The sequence below is a fragment of the Sorex fumeus genome, unplaced genomic scaffold, assembly GCF_029834395.1.
Source record: "Sorex fumeus unplaced genomic scaffold, SorFum_2.1 ptg000072l, whole genome shotgun sequence".
Taxonomy (NCBI): domain Eukaryota; kingdom Metazoa; phylum Chordata; class Mammalia; order Eulipotyphla; family Soricidae; genus Sorex; species Sorex fumeus.
In genome coordinates this window covers 7,114,767-7,127,250 of record NW_026606129.1, presented here as the reverse complement: position 1 = coordinate 7,127,250, position 12,484 = coordinate 7,114,767, and the positions used below count along the sequence as shown (strand labels likewise).

The following is a 12,484-nucleotide window of genomic DNA, read 5'->3' as shown; positions in this document are numbered from 1 at the left end:
TCAAGACAAAAAAAAAGCCACAGGGAAGAAATGAATGAAGAGACCTTACAAGATATGTGGCAAGAACCCAAACTCCAGGCCCTCTGAGCCAGCAAATCACAGACCTTCACCAAACGAAAACTCTGGAGCCCTCTTGGGGGCTTTATGGGGGCTTTCATGCACCAACACTATCGATGGTGGCTCTGAGAAGCCCACTCCATTCCCAGAGGCTGATCCTTGGAGCTAAAAGTCCCCACCCTATAATCACAAACACATCACTGACCAATCAGTCTCAGGTGCAGGTCCACTCCCAAGATCATCTCATTAACATCCAAATGACAGTTTTATCTTGATCTGCTCTTCTGTTAGGAAATTCGAAAGATGGGGAAGGGAGATCTTAATGCCAGGAGCAGGCAGGAAGAGGATGTGCAGGCAGTATTTCTTATCATAAAGCATGATACCCAACTAAGTAGTGTCAAAACCTTTTGGATACTTTTCCCTTCCTTTCAACCTCGCCACTCACCAATGTAACAGAGGAGGAAAAGCTGAAATAGGCTGGCCTGAGGTTTTTAGTTTGAAGCCTGTGAAAAGCTCTCTCTGGGATGCACTGACCCCACTGCATTCTATCAGCACAGATTAGGCCAGAAGAGAGCCTTAAGAACCAGGTTCCAGCTAGGACAGTACTGGCCAATGGAGACCAAGCAGTGAAGATCTTTGCCACCTCCAGTCAACTTGCTCATTACCATACTCAACCTCCCCCCCCCAACTCCAGGATGTTTCTATGCCACTTCCTGTCCCAGGCAGGTAGGCCATTGTCTGTTTCTCAACTGCACATGTGCACTGGAAGCTCCCCTTCATGAATATGCATGAGTTTTTAGAATATTTATGATTAGAATACATACAAGTAGAATCTGGAAAGGCTGTTCCATCACTCTGGTTTTATGCTGGTGGGCTTAAAACCAGTCTCCCTAGGCCCCTTGGGAAGCTGTCCTCCAGCCTGAGATGACAGACATCCTCCCCACTTGTTTAATTGCTCCTGAAGCCCCCCGCCTTCTCTAGTCCTTTACTCCTGTGCTTTCTCTAGGATGACAGCAGTCATTAAGTGATCTTCTCCTGCTCGTTATCTCATGATGCTATGAAACAAAAGTCTAAAATCCTCAGTGGCACACAAGGATAAGTGTTTCCTTCAGACTCTCACCAATGTCTGAGACTAATTTGGCTAGGAAGGGCTGTGCTCAGCTCAGTTTGTTTCTGAGATGGATCAGAGATGGGTCCGAGATGAATTCACCCCGTCTCTTTCTCCTTATAACAGGATTTCTGGAGGCATGTTTGTTTTCCTCACTTCAAATACCAGAGGTTTAGGCACAAGCCAAACTATACATCTGCTCCATTCACATGTCTGGCAGCCCATTCACCAAGCAAAGTAATTGGCCCACCCTACTTCCTGTGGGATGGGGCGGATATGTGCCCGAAGGCATGATGGACAGGATTAAAGATCTAAGGAGCAATAATCAAGTCCCTCACAGGTGGATTCCAAATATTCACAAATTATACAGACCAATTTAATCAACATCAGCAAACAGTAAATGAACATCTCCCCCAGACTCTGGACAGCCACCCCCTTAAAATGCAGATGGACAGAAGAAGGCCATCTCTCTCTCAAGAACTTGGGAGTGGCTAACATTGAATTTTGATTCTTGAAGACCAAGACAAAAAATGGCCTCAGCACCAAGTCTGCACTAGAATTCCAAGTAAGCAAAATTAGAGCTGAGGAGCCTGTCTGATGAAGTAGATACTGAATCTAAACTTAGCACCATCCAAGGGGATGATTTCTTCAATCTATCTCAAAACAAATAACGTCCTCCCAAATCTGATGATAGCTCATATATGAATACTGAGCGTTTGATGCAATATTTAATATACAGTGAACCCAAAGGAGCCATAAAACCCAAGATCAAGTGCTCATTTGAACATGAACTGAATTTAGGGGGACACCTTACCTTAGAATGTCCAGACAGGTTTGTAAAAATAGCTCCTGAGGAAAAACGTGAGCATTAACGTCAAGAGACTATGTGGTACAACAAGTTAGGAGATATAAGTCTGTGTGGTTTAGGAAGTGAGGAGACAGAGGCCACATGTCACAGGAAGTGAAGAGACACAGGCCACGTGGTTTATGAAGTAAGGAGACAGTACAGAAGTGAGGAAACAAGAGGCCATGTGGTACAGGAAGTGAAGAGGCGAGGGGATATGTGGTATGGGAAGTGAGGAGAAAAGATGATATGTGGTACAGGAAGTGAGGAGAGAGAGGTCATACAGTACAGGAAGTGGAGACAAGAGGATATATGATACAGGAAGTGAGGAGGCGAGAGGATACTTGGTACAGGAAGTGGGGAGACAAAAGGATATGTGGTATAGGAAGTGGGGAGGCAAGAGGATATGTGGTAAAGAAGTGGGGAGGCAAAAGGATATGTGGTACAGGAAGTGGGAGCCAAGAGGATATGTGTTACAGGAAGTGAGGAAACAAGAGAATATGCATACAGGAAGTGGGGAGGCAAGAGGATAGGTGGTACAGGAAGTGAGGAGATAAGAAGTCATATGGTACACGGCTCATCCTTCACGCCCTACCGAGGTCACAAGTTGCCCCCCAAGAGCGGCTCATCCGGCACAGCCATAACACCAGATGCACATAAACCAATCTCGCAATTATCTGGCTCTTGGCAGAAATCCCTCCAGACTTGCCTAGTAAAATATCAGAAATCCAAAATCGCGTGGCCGCAACATCATAAGGCTCTTATAACCAGGTATAGAAAACAAATTATTTCACAATGCTTTTTCAGCAATTCTTATTGTTGGGGGGAAATTCTAAACAATAATGGTGCATCTTTTGTTGAAATAATGAATGTAACCAAAGTAGAGAGATAGTTCAGTAGAAATCATTTGGGGGGGTATATTGGGGTTCTTGGTGGTGAAAAATAAGTACTGGTAAAGGGAAAGGTGTTTGATCATTGTATGAATGAGACTTAATCTTGAAAGCTTTGTAACTTTTCCCACAGTGATTCAATAAATAAATATAAAAAAATTAAATAAAATTAAAAAAAGAAGTCATATGGTACAGAAGTTAGGAGACACAAGGTCCTCTATCTGTACTATCTATGTTATCTTGAATATTCTCCTATCACCCACCATTCCACCGACTTCCTTTCCTCATTTGAAAATACTCTCATAGGTCGTTGAGAGACTTTAATCTGTTAGATTAAGTCTTTCAAGGGCAAAAATAGTGCCTTCAGAGAGTATTACTTAACTGGACATGAACTTTGTGGGTATCATGAGTATTATATAGACATATATACATAATAAGAGGATGCAGTATTTCACTCTATCAGGGAACCTCAGAACAGGACCCCAGATTAGAAGTGTGGGTGTGGATGAGAAATCTGTGACTTCTGGGCCAGCTTCCCTTGAAGGATGTATTTTTGGTGGGGTGAATGCTGTTTGAGTCAGTGTGACCCCCCTTTCTGACTGAAAGTCATGCCAGGCTCCCTCGGGGGCCGTCAAGATGCACCAGAGCCACTTCTCTGTGTGGTGTGGGCAGTGGAGGGGATTATGGGGAGTTGTGGCTGGTTTTCAGGCTGAGCAGAGATTATGCCCTTGGGAGAAAAGAAGTTGGTTCTGATCCCCACTTGAGTTAGACTCTTCATCTTTTTGCTGCAGAAATGAATTTCTGGAGAAGACAGTAAAATAAAATAGTTCCTTGGAGGGAGGAGCACATTTGAAGAGGAACTTGGATTTCTCCAGAAGGAAAAGAAGAAGGGGAAGAGAGAAGGGAGGAGTGGAGAGAAGCTCCCTGAGTACAGGGGATTTGACCACTAGAGCAGGCCAGGGATAACCCGTGTTGTCTGTGAAGCAGAAGGAAGAGAAAAGCCTCAGCCTGGGCACACGTGAGGGAACTGAGTGATGAGGCCAGTGCCAACTGCCAGGGCATGGGGATCACTGTGCAGGTAAGGGGCCATTGTTAGAGGAATGTCCTGGTCTTCTTTTGGATCTTTTATCCTGCTTAATTGTCTCCCAAGAGGTCCAGTCTCTGGGTCTGGCCTGGGTTATAGTTTATTGAAGCCTCTGACTGGGCTTACAGCTGAACAGTGCTGCCTCCAAAGTCCGGAGCCAATGCTGGGTCAAGTGGGATCATTTTCTTCTCAGAGCATATCATGGTTTTTCAGACTTCTGAGATGCACTGGCCTGGGCCACTCTTTCTGGCTGCTTCCTCCCGGGTCAGAACATTGAAAACACTGAGCAAGACTAGGGGCTGGGTCCAATAGTCTGTGGCTCTCACCAGGATGCTCTCCCTGTGCACCTTCTAATAAGAGGATACAGGGTTTCCTGTACAGAAGTTAGGAGCCAAGAGGACCTGCAAAGCAGAAAAACCCTCCCCAAGACTCCATGGAGTTTCCGAGAGGTCCCAGGATCCTGCACACTTCCAGCTCAGAGCCAAGGATCATGGCATTCTCCTGGAAATGCTCATAATAACCCAATAAAGATGTAACTGGTTTCTCCTCTGTGTTGAGACTGTTACAATTTTGTGATAAACCAATGATCTGTGGGTGAGACCTTTGTAGTAATATATTTGAATCTAGACTAAGGGTCGTGCCCCCTTTGAACACAGTCTGTGCCCCACTATCCTCCATGTGCCAGGATGAAAAGAGGAATGCAAGGTGACTTCTCCACACACAATTTGGGCAACACTTGATGTCAGAAAATGTGGCAACAGGAAATGCATTTTATAATTCCTATCTGGATAAGCTGACATGCCAATTCTTCCTTGTGCTACTCCTGTTACAACAATCAACTCTGGAAATGGTACGAGAGAAAAATCAAGGGAGAATTCTTGGAGATTCTCTGGAAGAAGGTGAGCTAGGTTAGAACCCAGGACCCAAGGAACAGCACAGAGTCAGATCTTGCATCCCCTCCCTGCAACAGAAGGAACCATATACTTAGAACTTTCCACTCATAGCTCAACAAGAGATACTCACTCCATGGACTGTTTCTCTCCTGAGAGCATAGGTTTCCTCTGACTATGTAAGGCTAGAGACCTTTGCCAGGTTAGGAATCTGGTGGAAATAAGCCTCCAGGGAAATAATCACTTTCTTGGCTGGGCCTCCTGAGAGGTCCCTCTTCCCTGGTTAAAATCTGAGGTACATAGACAGACCAGGCCAGTGAGAACCCTGTTGTAGCAGACAGGCTGGTCAAACCCAGTACTGTTACTTCAGATGCCAGTTTATTGCTTCTGCCTCTCCTGTGGCCAGAAAGAGCAGGAGAAGAAGCAAGCAGGAGGATGATCTGAGAACTGGTCCTTCACCAGAAAGGGAGCAGGCAGCGTGGCTGCTGAGGAAACCTATTCTGCTCGCCAAGTAGTGACAGCCGGGGTCCACAGAGCACCACAGATAAGCCAAGTAGAACAAATAATAAGTCAAAAACCCAAAAACAAAGCTGCCATCAGAATACGGATTCGCAGAAGTTAGCTAAGACATGCACGCTAAACCTCGGTGCAGTGACCTGTCCAAAGTATAGATTCATGGAGATCTTAGAGTCTCCCATACGATGAGCAACTCTCCCAGTAACAAGTGAGAGACTCAAGAGCATCCCAGTTTGGATGAGAAAAGGCAACTCCTGGAGCAAGGAGAGTTATCTGACAAAGATTTTAGAACCCCATTATAAAAATGATTCAACAATCAATTACAGATTCTCTTGAAACAAATGAAAAAATAAAAAATCTCATTTAGAACAAGATAATGCTACTGAAAACTCCCAGATGGAAATGTCAGGACTTAAAAAATGGCAATAAGAACCATCTAAGTATTCACTGGATGGACTCCGAAGAAAGAAAGTGTCAGAGGCCAGAGTAAAACTGGAGGCCATGCAAGAGAATTTACCTAATTGGAACATCAGAGTGACAACAAGCAGCAAAAAAACCTACAAACAAAGCTCAGTCACTGGTGAAATGAGAACACAGGATCCAATATTTGTATTAGCTGAGTCCCAGAGGCAAGGGAAAAGTGAGGCCAAAGAGGATTAGAATTAACAATGTCAGAAAACATCCCATTTCCCATAAAAGATACAAATGTATGGCAGGAGTCTTTCAGATGGGAAGACCCAAGGAAACGCATCCTGAGATTCAGGCAAACTTCTGAGAACTCAGAACAAAGAAAACTATCATGAAAACAGCCATACCTACAGAACACTGAATTGCTGACAGTGGAAGCTAGAAGGATGTGTTTATCAGGCGCTGGAAGCGAGCTGCCACCCAGTGGATTCTATATCCAAAGAGGGTGCCCTCTGGAGTGAAAGCAGACAGCAATCTTTCCCATGAAGAAAGTAATAATGAAGGAACAAAACTGCCTGATTCTAGGAGATCTCCTGCAGGAAGTCCTTCAGAGAGTAAATATTTGAAGGAAGTACTTGAGTGAAAAAGACAGTGTAGAGGTTTGGGTCTACATATCTGTCTGTAATTCTCTAAGCTTCATAAATCATGTGGGTTGGTGGATACAAGGATTTTCACGCCTCCAGATATGAAATATACCAAAGAGAGTGATATTTCCAAGAGGGATGGTAAATGGACTAAACAGGAAAGTCAAGTTTACAAACACCACTGTCAGGGTCAAATTTTTATTGTTGTTACCATGGATGCTATTAAGGCAGACATGAAAACTACAGAAAGATGCTATACTATATTAAGGGAGTAGCCTAAATAGCACATCAAAGAAAAAAAATAAAACAAAGAAACAGAATCTCAAAAAACAAGCCAACAAACCAAAAGGTGCTAGAGAAGTACTGTAGGGGGTTGGGCACTTGCCTTACACACAGCAAACTCGGGTTCCAGTCCTGGCATCCCATATCATGCCCTGAGCCTGCCAGTAGCAATTGATGATTGCAAGTCAGGAGTAAGCCCTGAGCATAGTCGGTGTGGCACAAAAACTAAAACAAATAAAAAACCCAAATGGAAAACAAGTAAGAAAATTGCAGAGTTCAGAGCTTGTCAATAACTACACTAAATGTAAATGGAATAATAAAGACAGAAACTTACAAACCAAATAGGAAACACATGAGCAAAACTGGTACAATTTAGAAGAAACTCCCAATTCAACTATCAAAACAGGCTGAAAATAAAAGGATGGGATGGTAAATAGGTGACTCAAAAGACTGGACCAGAGCAATAATACTGTGGGTAGGGAATTAGTCTTGCATGTGGCTAACTCAGGTTTGATCTCCAGCATCCCATACTGTTCCCTGAGCACCCCAGGAGTAGTTCCTAAGTAAAGAGCCAGGATTAAGCCCTGAACATTGCCAGGTGTGACTCCAAAACAAACAAACAAACAAACAAAACAGATATTAGCAGAATGGGTATGAAAAGATGGGAAAGGTTTGCCATGAAAGGATCAATCCAATAAAACCTAGAAATGTCTATATTTGTATCTGTAGTTTTGAGGCATGAGGAAGTAGGTTTATTATAAGCAAATCTATAAATATAGCTGGGGGCTTCCACTCTGCTTCTTAGCTAGAAAAACAACTGGATAGAAAAAGATCGAGAAGCCCTCCTCTAGAACACAAAAGAAATTAAACTAGAGAACAATGACAGAAACACTAGAGGAAAATTTAAATAGGTGAAAATTAAGTAGCCCACTTCTAGAAAATCCAGGGGTTAAATGGGAATTGTCAAAAAAATAAGTATAACTGTAAGTAGACAGAATCATGACACATCAAAATTTTTGAGACACGGTTTATGTACTCACATGAGGAAAAATTTTAATACCCATTTACTTTAGAAAAGAGGAAAGTTCTAAAGTTAATAACCAAAGTTTTCAACCTCAAGGAGTAGAAAAAACTACATAAACCAAAAGCTAGCAGCAGGAAAAAATATATACCAAGAGCAGAAATTACTGAAATAGAAATTTGAGAATCTATAGAAAAATATAGATTGTATTCCTACATAAAAGTGTATTTCTAAAAGTGTATTCCTCGGGGCTGGAGTGATAGCACAGCGGGTAGAGCGTCTGCCTTGCACAAGGCCAACCCGGGTTCGATTCCCAGCATCCCATATGGTCCCCTGAGCACCGCCAGGAGTGATTCCCGAGTGAAGAGCCAGGAGTAACCCCTGAGCATTGCCAGGTGTGACCCAAAAAGCAAAAAAAAAGTGTATTCCTCAAAGAAATAAATAAAATTGATGAATTTCTGGAAAGATAAACACATAATGATCTCACTTATCTGTGGAATATAAAATATTGGATGAGGAAAGGTACTGTAGTAAAAAGGGTATGCTTAGATCACCCTTGATCCCAGTGTTCAGAGGGAATGAAATCAAGAGGGGAAGCAGAGAATGATAAGTAATGGGTGAACAGGCATCAGGGCTTCATCACCCCCCGGTGATATGGGAGAGTGGTAGAGCCAGAGATCCAACACACAGACACAGCAACACTGAAAGCATGAGATCTAAACTCAACCACCGAAACTCTGTAATGTGCCTGTCAAGTTGACAGGTGGGGATGGCATAGGGGTTGGAGTGGTAAGGGAATATGGGGACACTGGTTTGATGTTAAAATATTTTATGCCTAAGACACAACTATCAAAAACTTTATAAATTACAGTTCTTCAATTTAAAAAAATGAAAAAATTGAACTTCTGGCAAAACTGATTAAAATAAAGAGAAGATACAAGTCACCAATAGCAGGAATTAAATAGGCTATAATGCTACAGATTCTGCAGTTACTATAGCAGTAACTGAATACAAGCAACTTTATATCACCAGGATTCAGCAATTTGGAAGAAAGAGAGGCATTCCTTGAAAACTATCAGTTATCTAAACCCAGTGAATATGGACTAGCCCCATAGCCAGAAAATTAATTTCATCTGTAATTTTAAATCTCCTATAAAAGAAATATCTAGTTCCAGATGGCTTCAATGAACAATTTTATCAAACATATAACAAATTAACACCAATTGTGTCCAATCTCTAGAAATCACAATGGACACAAAGCACCTTCCAACTCATTTTATAAAGCCATTACTATGCTGATACCAAAACTTGGCAAAGAAAGTAAATAAAAAGAAAATTGCAAACCAATAGATCTTATTAATGTTACACAAAATACTCAATAAAAATGAGCACATGGGGTCTGATAATATATTTTGAAAGGAATTAGAGACCTCAATGAAATGGGATTTACTCTAGGTGTTTAAGTGTGGTTCATGCTAGAGCATCCATCAATGTAATTCATGATGTCAACTCCATAAAGAGATGTAGCTCTGATGACTCTGTTCCTCCTGGCACTGTCTTTAGTGCCAGGATCCTGGTCAGTGGATCAGGATAACCCAAAGGGGTCTTCTGGCTGAGGAACATGCTCTTTCAATTAGGGGTCTTTGTGAGACCCTGTTGTCAGTCAACCACGTACTGCAGTCCTACCAAGTGCAAAGCACTGTCTACTTTTATCTTAATTTTTATTGTTGTCTTTACTCAAATGAGGAAAGGGATTCAGGGAATGAAAGTAATTTGCCCAATGTTGTACTATTATCACACAGAGTTGCTTGTAACTAACGTCAACCTCATAGTCATGAATATTTTGCTAACCTTGAGAAGTGGGCCTCGGGCACAACTGCTCCTTACGGAAATTGTAAGGAAATGTGAAAAGGGGAGACCCAAATCCCTCCTGTCATCAATGAGAAATAGAAGTCCAGGCACAGGATTTCCTTCACGGGAATCGGGGAAATGCCACCAACACAGAGTATGCCAAATTATACAAATTATGAGCCAGAGAAAATTCCATTAAAAATCCAAATGCCTATTTATCTGAGTAAGTTACATATCCTATCTAAATTATGCTCTTTAATATTTTAGTGGATAAACACAACCAAGAAAGCAAAGAAAATTCGAAAATTCAAAATGATTCATTCATCTAGTATTCTGACATGCTAACAAATCAGCCCTTGTCATTTTCCTTCTAGTTCATTTGCATATGCTATATTTTTACGAAGTATTCACTAAGTTGTAGATCTCAGCCCCGGGACCTGCATGCCTTTGTTCCTCTGCCAGTACCTTCATGTGTGTGGAGAGTGGTCTCAGCATGGTTGTGGCTGGTTCCGGAGGTCTTCAGCTGCTGGGGCTCTGCTCAGGGTGGGGAGGGAAACTCAACCCACCCCCCTCCAAGGGACCCTGATGAGGGCAGCCAGGCACGGGGGCAGGAGACTCTGCACTGTTTTCTGCCGAGAGCTGGGTTTTATAGTCTCTGGGTCTTGGCCATTGATGGGATTACACAGCGCTGAGATGGGATTCCAGTTACACATTATGAGATTGCCAGGGCTGAGATCTCCAAGTCTGCTCGGATCAGGGCTGAGCATCCTCCATCCAGATCCTCCATCTTCCAGCAGGCAGGGGTCACACCCACCAACTGCACCCCACTAGCACAGTGTAATCCCATCAACGGCCAAGACCCAGAGACTATAAAACCCAGCTCCTGGCAGAAAACAGCGCAGAGTCTCCTGCCCCCGTGCCTGGCTGTCCTGACTGGGGCCCCTTAGAGGCGGGTGGGTTGAGTTTCCCTCCCCGCCCCAAGCAGAGTCCCAGCAGCCAAAGACCTCCAGAACCAGCCACAACCATGCTGAGACCACTCTCTACACGCATGAAGGTACCAGCAGAGGAACAAAGGCATGTGGGTCCTGAGGCTGAGATCTCCAAGCCTGCTCAGATCGGGGCTGAGCATCCTCCACCCAGATCCTCTATATTACAGTAGGTGGGGGTCACACCCACCAACTGCCCCCCCTCCCCTCTGGTGTCATGTAATCCCATCAACGGCCAAGACCCAGAGATTATAAAACCCAGCTCCCGGAAGCATTTGCAGCCAAAGCACAACATCTTCTTATCTCATTCTTGCTTTGGACAACCTGGCAATCTACCGAATGTAACCTGCCCACACGGCAGAGTCTGGCAAACTCCCCGTGGCATACCCAATATGCTAAATACCAGTAACAATGATGGGTCTCATTCTCCTTACCCTGAAAGAGCCTTGAATGTGGCACTTTTTAGAATCTCAGGGCTAGGCCGAAGGAGACGTTACTGGTGCCTGCTCGAGGCAATCAATGAACACAGGATGATCGTGATTGCAATTCACTAAGTTATTTGGTGTATTTTAATTGGGCATCTAAAATAAGCTACAAGATTTGCTGAACTTTGAGAATACAGTGAAAGCAAAAGTAGGTCTTACCCATGAAGTTCATATAGTTGTAGCTATATTGCTATCATAATAGCATTATTAAGTCTACATGACCATATCACTACATTTTATGTCACCAAAACAGATTCTACTCAGATAAGACATGCTTGCTTATTTATAATGAAGCATGTTTGGTTTTAGAATTTTACTAGTCAGTGAAATTCTATGCTTTCCTTTTCAAATTTCTTTCTTTGAAATTTCATTTAAAAGAAAACAAAAATAAAGTTACCATGACATACAATACTGTCAATGATAGGGTTTCATGCATTCAACGTTCCAACACTGCATCCCCCACCAAAGTGTCTGCCTCTCTCCATCATTAGTTCAGGGTCCCCTTCCCAACACCCTCTCTCCAGCCTCCCCACTATGGTAAGCTCAGTTATACTGATGAGTTCTCAGATTCTGTTCATTTTGGCCATTTGGTATGTCATTACTATGTTTGTTTTTTTTATATCTAAAGTATTAGTGAGTTCATTTTGTGTCCATCCCTCTGCTCACTTAGCATGGTACTCTCCAGTTTTATCCACCTAGTGGCAAATTTCATGACTTAATCTTTCCTTATAACTGAGTAGTATGCCATGGTGCATAAATGCCAGTTTCTTTATTCAGTCATCTGTTCCTGGATAATTGGGTTGATTCCAGATTTTGGCTTTTGTGAATAGTGCTAAAATTTCTTTTTGTTTTAGATTATATCGTAAACTTAGATATCAAGAAGTCATGAGTGATAATAGATAAGAGTGTGCCTATTGCTTTGGTATTGAAAGATACTTGTAAATTCTTTTCTAAAATAGCTTTTCAAACTTTACATGGTTATCAAGAAGATAAGAACAGACACTACACTTGATCTTAGCCAAAAGGTGGAGATGTGAGTCTCCTGCCACTGTGCCTGGCTGTCCTCACCAGGGCCCCTTGAAGGAGAGTGAGTTGAGTTTCCTTCCCCACCCCAAGCAGAGCTCAGGCAGCTGAAGACCTTCGGTTTCAGCCACAGCCATGCTTAAAACCACTCTCCACACGTTCGGACAAGCCTCACACATGAAGGAACCAGCAGAGGAACCCAGGTGTGTGGGAACCGAGGCGTAGATCTCCAAGCCTGCTTGGACTGGGACTGGGGCCTCCTCCATCCAGATCCCCTACCTTCCAGAATGTAGGGGTTATACCCACCAACTGCTCCCAGTGTCATGTAATCCCATCAACGGCCAAGACCCAGAGACTATAAAACCCTGCTCCCGGAAGTGCGAGGTCGCATTTGC

At 43.1% G+C, this 12,484-nt stretch overlaps 1 protein-coding gene and 1 pseudogene across 3 annotated transcripts in view; both read right to left on the bottom strand.

Moving 5' to 3' along the window:
• The window catches only part of GRM7 (glutamate metabotropic receptor 7), a 931,188-nt gene that overhangs the window by 206,843 nt on the left and 711,861 nt on the right, over nucleotides 1–12,484 (bottom strand). The window lies entirely within an intron of this gene.
• LOC130038010 (uncharacterized) lies at nucleotides 11,967–12,104 on the bottom strand (annotated as a pseudogene).